Genomic DNA, 14631 nt, shown 5'->3' with positions numbered 1-14631 from the left:
TAAGTTGGTGGGCTTTCATACATGGAATAACTTCCCTTCATTCAAATTAAATCAGAAGTAAAAAAGTGGTGTATTTGGAATAGTACTGTATGACATCAGTATGTAGTACTGACCGAGTTATAATTGAATACCATGTTGGCTAATAAATTACCATATACTGACATTAGAAAACGCACAGGCACTCAATTCAGCCTTGTCAACATACATACAAGACTTCAAACAGGAAGACTTTATACATTTTCATTCACAGACCAAATTGCCAAAGGCCCCAAGTTTTTCTAGCGCAAGGGAAACACATTTACCATTACAACAAATACATACGTAACCTTCCCAAAAACACAAGACAGTATATACAGTAGCTACATTGACTGCAAGGGATAAGAGCAGAGAAGCTGTGTCTGATACTAAGATCCCAAATTAGCCTATTGTAGTTAAGAAGCTAGCGGGTCTATGGAATGAACGGTACACTTTTTGAAGCAAATTTTATGCCTTAGCTCTTTTTTTAGGTGTCAATTTTTCTAATCTTCCCTCATATTCAATTACATCCAAACAAACCATCTGCCCATATAGATTGGGTGATGAATCAATGCATTGTTTCAGCTTCTTCACACATACAATCACTCAATGTTCCTCTGAAATAATAAAGACCAATGTTCTATCACTGGATAATATTGAGTTACAATTTCCTCCTGGAATAGCCTCAAGGCCTGTATCAGCCGGCATAAAGAATAGATGGTGTTAAGTCATCTTGGCAACCTGAACAGCGTCACAGCCTGTGATGTCAGCAGAGATATTATTGGCAACCTGGGGTTTCTTGCAAGCAGTGAGAAAACTAAAATACCCTAATTATGCTGCAGTGAAATCTATTTTCATTGCAAGTAAAAGGTTGTACGTATGCTAGAACCAATATATCATGAATCCTTCATTAGCATAATAGGAGAATAATGTATTTTTGTACTTCTAGCTTGGCTGTAATGGTAATGAAGGAACACATATTTCATGTTGCTCATGCATTGTTTCAGTAAAGACATAGCTTATTCAAAGTAGAACAAATTATGGAAGGTGTCATGTGTCCTAATGCTTTCTCCAAGTGAAGGTCCAACAAATTAGCTGCCATTCTGTCCCTTTTATAACTGTCGGTTTCCTCCCTCCAGTGTCAATACAGGCGCGATGAGCAGGAATTTTATTTCTTTAAGCTTGCAGTCTTTTCCGACTAAAATTCCTCATACTTCAGGTAATAGATTGATATTAGAGGATTGGTAAAAATGTAGTTTCCAAATATGTGAGCAATACTACTCTAAATATGATCTTCCTTTCAATCAAACAGCTCAGCTACAATCTGCATAAACTGTGGTAGGAAGAGCATAGTGTCCATGGATAAACAGTACATTTTGATAATATGGTTTTATGGTTCAATAAGTATTTATTGGTGACTGCAATCAAAATCATATATAAAGCAAGTGATAAACAAGAAATACATAATAATAGTGGAGCGTTCTCAAATGATACATGCACATAGCAAAATATTGGTCAAAAGAGACACTTTCAATGTACAGTAAGTAAAGGAAACAGAATAAATAGATGGGCGACCTCCAACTATAAAACTAGACACAGACAAGGGGAGGGGAAACTAGGAAAATGAGGACTGATGTAGTAAAGAAAGGATGTGCATCATGCAATAATAGAAGAACAGAAAAAGATCTACCCAGGCTGCTCACCTTTTCGTGTTCCGCTCAGGGCAGAACACCTCTCCAGGCATATACAATAAGAAATGTGAGGTCTGCTGCTGCATGTTGTAGGCTCGGATCAGCCGGGCTCCAATCCAAGTATCACAGAAGAGTGAATCTCAAAAGTATGCGGCACTACAGGACATCTGACAATAGGATGCTTTTAGTAGTTTATTATGACCAGAATAATGCTACGGGGTCATTTACTAACCATAAGTACACCTATATTAGACGTATTTCTGGTGCAGATTGCGGCACAAAGGTCCTTTTCCCCGCTCACGCCAGGTCTAAAAAAGTGGGCGTGGCGTGGGGGGGGGGGAGACAGGTCGGTAGGCCCGCCTCATTAACCATTTTCTAGGCGTAGAAAATGGTCTAAATGTAAGGCTACTTTCACACTTGCGGTAGCAGAGTCCGGCAGGCTGTTCCGGTGGGGGAACAGCCTGCCGGATCCTTGGTAACGCTAGCCCACCATGCGGCCTGAAGTCCGCTCCGGCCCCATTCACTATAATGGGGGCGGGCTGGTGGTCCGGCCGCAGCAAGGAAAACAAGCCGAGACTTCTGGCGGCCCGGTTCAGTAGCGTTAGCACGGATCCAGCAGGTTGTTCCCCCGTCAGAACAGCCTGCCGGACCCTGCTACCGCAAGTGTGAAAGTAGCTTTAGACGTGTTAGAAGCAGTGGTGGATCCGCCGAAGGTATGTAGATGCCTGCGTCTCTACATAACTCGGGTGGATCCACCGCCAGCTTAAATGCCGGTCTTAATAAATGACCCCCTACGTGTTTTGGGGGTGGAACACCCCCTTTATCAGGTTCACTGGCCAGGACAATTACTTACCAAGGGAGTTAAGGGTCCCAGTATGGATACTAATCAAGATCGAACGGTGAACTGATTCCAGGCATCCCTTAATATATGCAGAAAAGGAGACAAAGTAATAGGACCCAGATCAGTCCCCTCAGAGAGCCAAAACTACCCCTGTACCTGGAGAGGGTCAAGCGTATATTGAATATCACCCAGAGTGTAGGTGAGCAATAGTAAAAGATAGTAAACCTGCTAAACGACGAAAGAGTCAGCTGATTCAACCTACCAAAGTCAGACTCCAAAGTTGTGATTAATCGCTTGTAGTATAGAGCAACTGAATTTACACAGAATATTGAGCTAATTATCAGGAATGCTATGAACGCGCAATAATCTGTTGCAGATCACCAAAACGCTTGTTCATTGGGTGAAATAAACGGAGGTGCGGACATCTTAATCATTATTCCCAGGCAGCAGATTGTGCAGTCTAAACAGCAGTCTGCTGCCCAGGAGCAATGATTTTGTATGGGGACAAGCGATAGCAGTATCAATAGCTCATCCTCATACTGTGGAGGTGATCGCCACATGCAGTAATCCCCTCCACTTAATTAGCAACCCACTGTTGGGAAGGAACGCGGAAAGGGAAAATGCAGGATATACACGGCCGTATCCGTGTTTTGTGTATCCTCAAAAACGGATACGGTTGTGTGCAGGAATCCTTAATTAATACTGGTGGTACCAATGTTCTTTTAGAGGGAATAAAAAATGGCTTTTCCCTTGCAAGGTGTCAGAATGTGGCACCTCGAGCTCTACACTAAAAATAAATATCAGCATGTAAGGTGCTTGTGGACAGATGACAAACAGTCTTTGGGTGCATTCACACGACTGTATGTATTTTGTGGTCCACAAAACATGAATCCGCAAAAATTACGGATGACGTGTTGCATCCATTTAAAAAAAATTTTGCGCTTCATTCACTATAATGGAGGTGGGCCAGAGGTCCGGCCGCAGCACGGCTAACAAGTGGAGAGGCGGACAAAGACCACAGCTCTAGCCAATTGGTTTATTTAGTCACCCAAACCAATTACACTTGTTTGCACTTACAGAAAATTGCTTGAAAATTTGTGTCACGCAACTGTGAAATGTAAGAGACATTTAGGAGGTCATTTATGATGAAAAGTACGCCAATTTTTGGCATACTTTTGTCGCAGATTCAGTTGCAAAGGGAATTTGCGAGTTTTCCCCACTCACGCCACTTTTCTGAGGTGGCAGAAGCAAGGGGCATGGTGTGGCTGGGGAAGGGGGTGTGCTGGCTGGTCCAACTCATTTATCATTTTCTACGCCTGTTTTTGGCGTAGAAAATGACCTAAATGTACACCAGCAAGGGAGCTGGCGTAGATTTAAGCAAGTCGCATAGGCAGAGCCTCTACATAACTTAGGCGCATCAAGCGCCAGCGCAGGGTTATTATTAAGACCCCCATTAATGTCCGGAATATGATATATCATAAACACTAATTCTAACTCTTATATTACAGGCATATGCTTTTTATTATTCATGTCCTTATTCAGTTGACACATAAGAGTTAATTTTTTTGTGTGACTTAATCTGCCTACAATGCAGCCTGCCACAGTACATTAACTTAGTCCCTAACTAACATCGGAGAAAATGTCCTACTCACTCATCTTCCGTATGATTGTTCCTCAGCTCAGGCTATTTTTGTCTCTTACGTCAATGTAAAGAATAAGCAATGACTCACAAAAGCAAAGATATTCAGATTTCCACATCACAATTTATAAAAGCTGAAATGCACTTATGGAAACTTTCTCCTATGATAAGCTAAAAGAGTGGAATATTTTAATTTAGTCAAGTGAATCTTGCTAATGTCAAGCACTGCACCTTGTTCCCAGGAGAGGTGGAGCAAACTATTAGTGCATTTCATGCTTCTCCAGTGAATGCTAGGACTATTCCTTGCTACAGTTTATTTTACTTCACAGGACAGAAATATAAAGATGCTTCTGCATTTTAGGAAAATTGGTAAGCACATTAGGTAGAATAGTCAAAACTGAAGACTCATGTCACATGCGGGAGGAGTGTGTGCCGCCCTGAGCTCCACCCTAACCTCTGTCCCTGCCTACTTGCACGGTCTGCCCTAGGCGACGGTGTACAACTCGACGGCGGTCCCTAATCTGAGTACATGCAGGGCCTTAAAGGTAAGATTACAATAAAGGAGAAAACAACAAACAAAGTGACAGGCAGGCACTGAGGGGTTAATCAAATATTAGTCAATACGAGCCGAGGTCAGGAGCCAGGAGGAACAACAATACAAAAGGGAAAAGCAAGATCAAGTCAAACTCACGCCTGGGTCAAAGCCAAGAGGTCATGTCAAATGCAGGAGATAGCAAGAGCGAGGTCAAAATACGGAGCCGAGGTCAAAACACAACAAACACTAACAGACAATATGCTGGTGAAAGAAGTAAGACCAATCACAGGCAACCTGTGGCCAGCAGGCTGCCTGTTTAAATAGCCCTGGCTGGTGAGTCACATGACGTGGCCAGCGTCACGTGACTCACAGTACACAGCCCAACACAGCTGAGCACCGATCATCATTATTGGTGCTCAGCTCCTCTGCTGCTCACTTGCTGCCATGGAGACGAGGACGCAGGCTGTGTTCTTGACCCTCTCCTTGCGCAGGGCACCGGCATCGCTGCGAAAGAAGCACACGTCACAGGCCCCTCGTTACAACTTACTTTTAATTCTACCACCCTTGCCGTTGTCCTACTTGCTACTACTTTTCCACGTGAGGCCATGCGCAGGGGCGTACATAGAAGTCACTGGGCCGCATAGCAAAAATCTGAATTGGGCCCCTTAACCCCGCCCACTACCCACCATGGCCCCTCCCACTTCCTTACCTGGCTCCTCCCATGCCACACCCCCAATAAATAAATTTATACATGACCTACAGAAACTGTTAGGGATAAACATTTTTATTTTATTATTAACCAACTTTGTTGCAGTAACGTATAAAATGTACATGTATTTTCCAATAAGGATTTTTGCCATATGGGGAATATATTATTTTTTTTTCATACAATGGGCGTGTCACTTGCCAGGCTTGCCAGAGTGGGCACAGGACAGTGGACACAGATGGGCCATGTCACTTGCCAGGCTTTAGCAGAGTGGGCACAGGACAATGGACAATATGTATGCCAATACAACTGAGCGAGTGCAGGGCAGCAGCGCAAACACATCACTCCTCCTGCCTCTGTCCACTGTGCTAAAGCCGGACGTAAGCCATCCCTCACATCTTAACCCCTTTGCTACCTGCGCCATTTTTTCATCACTTCTCTTACCCCAAACCCCTTTAACTCCTTGCTGCTGATGCTGAGTGTGCACATATGTGCATGTGTTTGTGTGTGTGTGGGGGGGGGGGGGGGGGGGGGGCGGTTTGGCTGGTTGGTGAAATATCATTTGGTGGCTATGTGCACACTCAGCATCAGCAGCAAGGAGTTAAAGGGGTTTGGGGTAAGAGAAGTGATGACAAAATGGCGCAGGTAGCAAAGGGGTTAAGATGTGAGGGATGGCTTACGTCCGGCTTTAGCACAGTGGACAGAGGCAGGAGGAGTGATGTGTTTGCGCTGCTGCCCTGCACTCGCTCACTGTCATGTTTCCTGAGGTTCTACAATGCCCAGACAGTACAAACACCCCACAAATGACCCCATTTCGGAAAGTAGACACCCTAAGGTATTCGCTGATGGGCATAGTGAGTTCATAGAACTTTTTATTTTTTGTCACAAGTTAGCGGAAAATTATGATTTTTTTTTTTTTTTTTTTTCTTACAAAGTCTCATATTCCACTAACTTGAGACAAAAAATAAAAACTTCTATGAACGCAGTATGCCCATCAGCGAATACCTTGGGGTGTCTTATTTCCAAAATGGGGTCACTTGTGGGGTAGTTATACTGCCCTGGCATTCTAGGGGCCCAAATGTGTGGTAAGTAGTTTGAAATCAAAATCTGTAAAAAATGGCCGGTGAAATCCGAAAGGTGCTCTTTGGAATGTGGGCAATGTGTTTTGGGGTGTCATTTTACATATACCCATGCTGGGTGAGAGAAATATCTTGGCAAAAGACAACTTTTCCAAATTTTTTTATACAAAGTTGGCATTTGACCAAGATATTTCTCTCACCCAGTATGGGTATATGTAAAATGACACCCCAAAACACATTCCCCAACTTCTCCTGAGTACGGAGATACCACATGTGTGACACTTTTTTGCAGCCTAGGTGGGCAAAGGGGCCCACATTCCAAAGAGCACCTTTCGGATTTCACCGGCCATTTTTTACACATTTTGATTTCAAAATACTTCCCACACATTTGGGCCCCTAGAATTCCAGAGCAGTATAACTACCCCACAAGTGACCCCATTTTGGAAAGAAGATACCCCAAGGTATTCCGTGAGGGGCATGGCGAGTCCCTAGAATTTTTTATTTTTTGTCACAAGTTAGCGGAAAATTATGATTTTTATTTTTTTTTCTTACAAAGTCTCATATTCCACTAACTTGTGACAAAAAATAAAAACTTCCATGAACTCACTATGCCCATCAGCGAATACCTTGGGGTGTCTTCTTTCCAAAATGGGGTCACTTGTGGGGTAGTTATACTGCCCTGGGATTCTAGGGGCCCTAATGTGTGGTAAGTAGTTTGAAATCAAAATCTGTAAAAAATGGCCGGTGAAATCCGAAAGGTGCTCTTTGGAATGTGGGCCCCTTTGCCCACCTAGGCTGCAAAAAAGTGTCACACATCTGGTATCCCCGTACTCAGGAGAAGTTGGGCAATGTGTTTTGGGGTGTCATTTTACATATACCCATGCTGGGTGAGATAAATATCTCGGTCAAATGCCAACTTTGTATAAAAAAAATTGGAAAAGTTGTCTTTTGCCAAGATATTTCTCTCACCCAGCATGGGTATATGTAAAAAGACACCCAAAAACACATTGCCCAACTTCTCCTGAGTACGGGGATACCAGATGTGTGACACTTTTTTGCAGCCTAGGTGGGCAAAGGGGCCCACATTCCAAAGAGCACCTTTCGGATTTCACCGGCCATTTTTTACAGATTTTGATTTCAAACCACTTCTCACGCATTCGGCCCCTAAAATGCCAGGGCAGTATAACTACCCCACAAGTGACCCCATTTTGGAAAGAAGACACCCCAAGGTATTTCGTGATGGGCATAGTGAGTTCATGGAAGTTTTTATTTTTTGTCACAAGTTAGTGGAATATGAGACTTTGTAAGGAAAAAAAAAAGGAAAAAAAATCATCATTTTCCGCTAACTTGTGACAAAAAATAAAAGATTCTAGGAACTCGCCATGCCCCTCACGGAATACCTTGGGGTGTTTTCTTTCCAAAATTTGGTCACTTGCGGGGTAGTTATACTGCCCTGGCATTCTAGGGCCCTAATGTGTGGTAAGTAGGTAAATGACCTGTGAAATCCGAAAGGTGCTCTTTGGAATGTGGGCCCCTTTGCCCACCTAGGCTGCAAAAAAGTGTCACACATATGGTATCGCCGTATTCAGGAGAAGTTGGGCAATGTGTTTTGGGGTGTCTTTTTACATATACTCATGCTGGGTGAGAGAAATATCTTGGCAAAAGACAACTTTTCCCATTTTTTATACAAAGTTGGCATTTGACCAAGATATTTATCTCACCCAGCATGGGTATATGTAAAATAACACACCCCAAAACACATTGCCCAACTTCTCCTGAGTACGGCGATACCAGATGTGTGTCACTTTTTTGCAGCCTAGATGCGCAAAGGGGCCCACATTCCTTTTATGAGGGCATTTTTAGACATTTGGATCCTAGACTTCTTCTCACGCTTTAGGGCCCCTAGAATGCCCCACATGTGACCCCATTTTGGAAAGAAGACACCCCAAGGTATTCAATGAGGGGCATGGCGAGTTCATCGAAATTTTTTTTTTGGGCACAAGTTAGCGGAAATTGATATATATTTTTTTTCTCACAAAGTCTCCCTTTCCGCTAACTTGGGACAAAAATTTCAATCTTTCATGGACTTAATATGCCCCTCACGGAATACCTTGGGGTGTCTTCTTTCCAAAATGGGGTCACATGTGGGGTATTTATACTGCCCTGGCATTCTAGGGGCCCTAAAGCGTGAGAAGAAGTCTGGAATATAAATGTCTAAAAAAATTTACGCATTTGGATTCCGTGAGGGGTATGGTGAGTTCATGTGAGATTTTATTTTTTGACACAAGTTAGTGGAATATGAGACTTTGTAAGAAAAAAAATAAATATTTCCGCTAACTTGGGCCAAAAAAATGTCTGAATGGAGCCTTACAGGGGGGTGATCAATGACAGGGGGTGATCAATGACAGGGGGGTGATCAGGGAGTCTATATGGGGTGATCACCCCCCTGTCATTGATCACCCCCCTATAAGGCTCCATTCAGATGTCCGTATGTGTTTTGCGGATCCGATCCATGTATCAGTGGATCCGTAAAAATCATACGGACATCTGAATGCAGCCTTACAGGGGGGTGATCAATGACAGGGGGGTGATCAATGACAGGGGGCTGATCAATGACAGGGGGGTGATCAGGGAGTCTATATGGGGTGATCACCCCCTGTCATTGATCACCCCCCTGTAAGGCTCCATTCAGTCGTCCGTATGTGTTTTGCGGATCCGATCCATGTATCAGTGAATCCGTAAAAATCATACGGACATCTGAATGCAGCCTTACAGGGGGGTGATCAATGACAGGGGGGTGATCAGGGAGTTTATATAGGGTGATCACCCCCATCATTGATCACCCCCCTGTAAGGCTGCATTCAGATGTCCGTATGCGTTTTGCGGATCCGATCCATGTATCAGTGGTTCCGTAAAAATCATACGGACATCTGAATGCAGCCTTACAGGGGGGTGATCAATGACAGGGGGGTGATCAGGGAGTCTATATGGGGTGATCACCCCCGTCATTGATCACCCCCCTGTAAGGCTGCATTCAGATGTCCGTATGCGTTTTGCGGATCCGATCCATGTATCAGTGGATCCTTAAAAATCATACGGACATCTGAATGCAGCCTTACAGGGGGGTGATCAATGACAGGGGGGTGATCAGAGAGTCTATATGGGGTGATCACCCCCGTCATTGATCACCCCCCTGTAAGGCTGCATTCAGATGTCCGTATGCGTTTTGCGGATCCGATCCATGTATCAGTGGATCCGTAAAAATCATACGGACACCTGAATGCAGCCTTAAAGGGGGGTGATCAATGACAGGGGGGTAATCAGGGAGTCTATATGGGGTAATCACCCCCGTCATTGATCACCCCCCTGTAAGGCTGCATTCAGATGTCCGTATGCGTTTTGCGGATCCGATCCATGTATCAGTGGATCCGTAAAAATCATACGGACATCTGAATACAGCCTTACAGGGGGGTGATCAATGACAGGGGGGTGATCAGGGAGTCTATATGGGGTGATCACCCCCGTCATTGATCACCCCCCTGTAAGGCTGCATTCAGATGTCCGTATGCGTTTTGCGGATCCGATCCATGTATCAGTGGATCCGTAAAAATCATACGGACATCTGAATGCAGCCTTACAAGGGGGTGATCAATGACAGGGGGGTGATCAGGGAGTCTATATGGGGTGATCACCTCCTTCATTGATCACTCCCCTGTAAGGCTCCATTCAGACGTCCGTATGTGTTTTGCGGATCCGATCCATCTATCAGTGGATCCGTAAAAATCATACGGATGTCTGAATGGAGCCTTACAGGGGGTTATCAATGACAGGGGGGTGATCAATGACAGGGGGGTGATCAGGGAGTCTATATGGGGTGATCTGGGGTGATCATTGGTGAATAAGGGGTTAATAAGTGACGGGGGGTGGTGTAGTGTAGTGTGGTGCTTGGTGCTACATATTACTGAGCTATCTGTGTCCTCTGGTGGTCGATCCAAACAAAGGGGACCACCAGAGGACCAGGTAGCAGGTATATTAGACGCTGTTATCAAAACAGCGTCTAATATACCTGTTAGGGGTTAAAAAAAAACACATCTCCAGCCTGCCAGTGAATGATCGCCGCTGGCAGGCTGGAGATCCACTCGCTTACCTTCCGTTCCTGTGTGCGCGCGTTCACAGGAAATCTCGCGTCTCGCGAGAGGACGCGCCGGCGCGTCCAGGAGGAATCAATCAACCACCTCCAGGACGCGTCGCTGCGTTCGGCGGTCCAGAGGTTGTTAAGATAGGGCTGTTTTCCTTATGGTAGCTTTCTGGGTTTGCTTTGCAAACCCTTTTGGCTCACTCAGGGATCCGTAGCTCCTTCTCCTCAGCTGTTCCTTGTCCAGCACTCCCAAACCTCCTTATATTCCTCTCTCACACTTCTCTGGTTGCCAGAGATAGAACTTCCTGCCTGGACATCTATTCTGACCTTCTGGAGCTGTGTTGCTGCGTTCTCTGGTAGTTGGTCCAGAACGCTACCCTCCGGATCCCTGTTGGACCTTTGTGGTCTATTGTGATCGCCCACCTGGGTGAATGTGTTTGTCTGTTTTGTCTGTCCTCTCCCTGGTGTTTCCCTGTTAGTGATAGTGGTGCGGACTAGCGATCCCACCGGCCCGTTCACTATCTAGGGCTCATTTTAGGGAAAGCCAGGGTTTAGGCACGTGATTGCCGCACGGGTGAGGAACCCGTCTAGGGACGTCAGGGCAGTCAGGTGCCAGCCGCAAGGTGAGTTAGGGGTCACCACCTTTCCCTCTCCCTTGGGCAGGGCTTTCCCTTTTATCCTCCCTGTGCGTGACGTCGGTCATTACACATAACTACTGTGGGGGAGCACCATGGGAGAATTCTAGTGTGTGGGGGACGCTAAGAGAGTATTCTACTGTGGGGGGCTACAGAAGTCGCTGATGATGTCCCTCCCTGGGCTTTTTAAAAGTTGGGAGGTATGGCTAATGCTGATTGCTTCAGTCAACATTTGCATAGTGTCTTGCAAGCTATACATATAAATCCACCATATGGACCAGGTGCCTTTTACAATGATCAAATGAGCATAATGTATGGTATAGGAACTGTATACCACAAGCAGAATCAGTCTGCACATGAGGTTCTGTGGAGCTTGAACCACTCATGATGTTCCCGACAGAGCATGGAAGTGGAAGTGCTGTAAATGGGGATTCCTAAAAAAGGAAGTCATCTGTACGTCGCATATAAATAAGCAGCATTATAATATTACGGTCCATTCACTGCTCCAAACATTATAATAGACATTGTTTGCAATTTCCTGGTTCTAAAGAATATATGATATTCTGTCATATAATATTAAACGCTGCTCAGCCATAGGTTTGGTGAATGAGCAGAGGTGACACAATCCTGACACGTCTGCTTTAGTAAATGTATATTCTCCCCTTTACATAACAGTTCTGGATCCTTTCATTTGAAACTTTGCATTGCAATATCTTTTTTTATTCTTTCTGAAAATGCATGAATGTTTGATAACTGGGTGTTTCCGATTTCCATTGTCAGCGGGGCATGTCCCTATATGTTCTGACACTGTTCAATCAGTGCTCACAGTAGCAGACATAGTAGTACACCCTATGAACATGAGGAATGGTATCACCCAATGTATTCATACATTTCCAGGAGGAATAACAGGAGATTGGCACGATGCAGAGTTCCAAGTAAAGATATTCCAACATTTTTATTTCATGGAGTATTTTGTTAAACAGAAATGTCAGGCGAGCTGATGGGTTCTCTTTATGAATCCAAATCAAATTCTGTTTCATCTTATTATACCATATAATGTTTATTACAAGGGACTGCAATACATTGTTATGTTATAGAGCTTCAGATTACCTGTCTCACTGCACACAGCAGTAGAGACACATACAATTCTAGCTGTTTTAACACACTGTGGAGTTTATACAGTTATTAAAATTGGATTTCTTATTAGGTGCTGTATAATCTTTGTCTTTGGAAAACCTAGTGGTGACTGCAGGCAATCACAGTTTTGATTTGACTCTATAACTATCTAAAGCAGCGGTTCTCAACCTAGGGGTCGCGACCCCTTTGGGGGTCGATCGGCCCTTTCCGGGGGGTCGCCTGAGGCTTCCTATTGTGGGTCGCCCGCACAACGGCAGCGGCCCCTTATCCTCGCGCACAGGAAGTGATGTCCTATCACTGCCTCTGCTTGAAGGAGCCTGACGTCTGGACGGGTAAGTCGGGCCGCCTGTCTGCTGAGGTCCGAGTTTTTTCGTTAATGACACCGCCGCTGAGCACCACTGCCACCAATGATTTAATTGAGCCTGGCTGAGCCTGGCTAATTTTATTTTAATTATTTGGCTAAGCAAGGCTTAATTTATTTGGGGGGACATAAAGCACCGCTGATTTATTTATTTGGGGGACCCTGAGCACTTCTGATTTATTTATTTGGGGGACCCTGAGCACCATTGATTTATTTATTTGGGGGAAACCTGATGCACCACTGATTTATTTATTTGGGGGAGACCTGAAGCCCCGCTGATTTATTTATTTGGGGGACCCTGAGCACTTCTGATTTATTTATTTGGGGGGGACTTGAAGCACCACTGATTTATTTATTTGAGGGGTACCCTGAGCACCAGTGATTTATATTTTTTTTTTTGGGGGGGGGGAGTACTGTGAGCACCACTGAGTTATTTATTTGAGGGGTACTGTGCGCACCACTGATTTATTATTTATTTGGTTTACAAATATTTTGTATTTATGCTAAAGTTCTGTGGTTATAAATGAATACTTGTGTATTTGTCACCACAACATGAGGAACTGTATTAAGGGGTCACGGCTTTAGAAAGGTTGAGAACCACTGATCTAAAGGGAAGCTAAAGATTTCAAGCTTTGTGTAAAATGAGATTTTTAACTACCGTTACTATTCAGATATATTATGAAATTAAAATGCACGTAATAAAATAGCCAGGGTGTTTTCATTTCTTTATTAAGCAATTGCTTTAAGATATATAAAATTAGAAGTTACAATGTACGTATATACTGTAACAAAGTATAATAATAGCATGTATTCCATCAAATACATGTTATACACATATCGTACTGTACATCACTCATCTATTTCTTAGTTTTTTCAGGATTTGCACCCCAACCATGCCAGCTGTTCTCTATGCCAGTGTCTTTGATTTCTTAAAAATGCCACAGAGCGACTTCAAGGTAAACATGTAAATGGAAAATAAAATTGTCTTTCCTTTAAGGATTGTAAGTATCCATAACTTTAAAGGGTTTGTCCAGGATTTTACTGTTGATGGCCATAAATATCTGATTAGCAGGGGTCTGACACCTTGCTGTTCTGCAGTAGCTTTTGTGCTGAAAGTCAGCGCCGGAACTACACAGATCCGTCCCAGGAAGGAGCTGTGTCATTTCGATGCCGTTGGAGCTACCGCAGAACCGTTGATTGTTGGGGGGTCCATGATGTAGGACAGTAGTATAATCCTGGACAGCCCTCTAATAAAGGCTTCCACATAGATAATAATACAGTGAATCATACCATCAGGTAGATTTCACTGCTGCATTCAAGTAGTCTTTGTAGTGACCCTTTTCTCTTCTTTCCTATTTGTGTTCCCATATGTAAACAGTTCTAACAATTAAGCAGGATATACTATGGTTTGTCATGTGACTCAATTCTTCACCGTGTCCACAGCTAAATTATAGGTAGGGCACATAAAATGCATGCCTCTGGACCTCCATCAGTCATCCTTCTTGTCCAAGCTGGTTCTTTTAATCTAGATGTGAGTTTAAGGAAAGCCCAGGGCCGGCATTAGGGGAAGGGGGGGGGGACTGGGCAATTGTCCAGGGCCCCCTTTCCGAAAGGGCCCCCCTGCTGTTTCTCTGCTGCTGTCCACCCTGCACAGTCTCCCCTTCTCACCAGACCTAGGTGACTGCACAGCATTAGAATCCTGCTGCTACAGACCGGCATAAGGATGTTCTGTGTGGGCGGGGCTAACATAGCCCCACCCCCATCCTTTGCCTGCACTTGCTCCAGGCTGCAAGGCGAAAACCAGATTGGGATGACTGGGCCTTCTACTGCATCCGATCCCCAGGCTCTGACCTC

General features: G+C 44.4%; 1 long non-coding RNA gene across 1 annotated transcript in view; it reads left to right on the top strand.

Annotated features, from left to right (window-relative positions):
• LOC120993336 overlaps window positions 1–13864 on the top strand; it is a 59980-nt gene extending 46116 nt beyond the window's left edge. The window contains exon 4 of the long non-coding RNA XR_005777221.1: window positions 13655–13864. This is a non-coding gene — a long non-coding RNA (uncharacterized LOC120993336). The remainder of the gene's footprint in view (window positions 1–13654) is intronic.
• Window positions 13865–14631: the final 767 nt, after the last annotated feature.

This window comes from Bufo bufo, chromosome 3 (genome assembly GCF_905171765.1).
Source record: "Bufo bufo chromosome 3, aBufBuf1.1, whole genome shotgun sequence".
NCBI classification, from domain to species: domain Eukaryota; kingdom Metazoa; phylum Chordata; class Amphibia; order Anura; family Bufonidae; genus Bufo; species Bufo bufo.
Note: the sequence above shows the minus strand (reverse complement) of the source record. Positions and strands in the feature narration are given on the sequence as shown.